We start from the raw sequence: 530 nt of genomic DNA, 5'->3' as shown, positions 1-530 counted from the left end.
TTATTAAACACTTACTATGTGCCAGACATTTAGCACATTGCTAAGTGCAACTTTCTGTTCACATCACTATAGAGTGCTATCACTCTGGTTCATATATGTGTGTACACCCATCTGGGGTGTATATAACAGACCCCCAAACTTCTAAAGTCAAGTGTTCTGCATGTATACACACTTTTATTCACTTATGTATTTCCCTCTTCAATAATCTGTGGAACAAGTAAAACTTGTTTCATTCATGTTATCACAAATCCACATTTAAATATCAATACATGGATGTTATACAGGATATGCATAATAAAATAATAGAAATAGAAAAGCACTTGTGTTATTATTATTATTATTATTCTTTTACACTTATTTCCTATTCTTGGACTTGAAGATATGATTGGAAGAGGAAGAGCAAAACCAGATTTGTTGTGACTTTATTATTATCAAAATAGTTTCCAAAAGAAATTATAAAGATAATTAAATGTGTGTGTATCTTTGTGATAGTAATGGCAATTAAAGATTCCCCTGTATTGGCTTGGTTT

The sequence above is a fragment of the Petaurus breviceps genome, unplaced genomic scaffold (genome assembly GCF_028583685.1).
Source record: "Petaurus breviceps papuanus isolate PSGF00001 unplaced genomic scaffold, PetGlider_PUasm1.0 227, whole genome shotgun sequence".
Classification (NCBI taxonomy): Eukaryota; Metazoa; Chordata; class Mammalia; order Diprotodontia; family Petauridae; genus Petaurus; species Petaurus breviceps.
Note: the sequence above shows the minus strand (reverse complement) of the source record.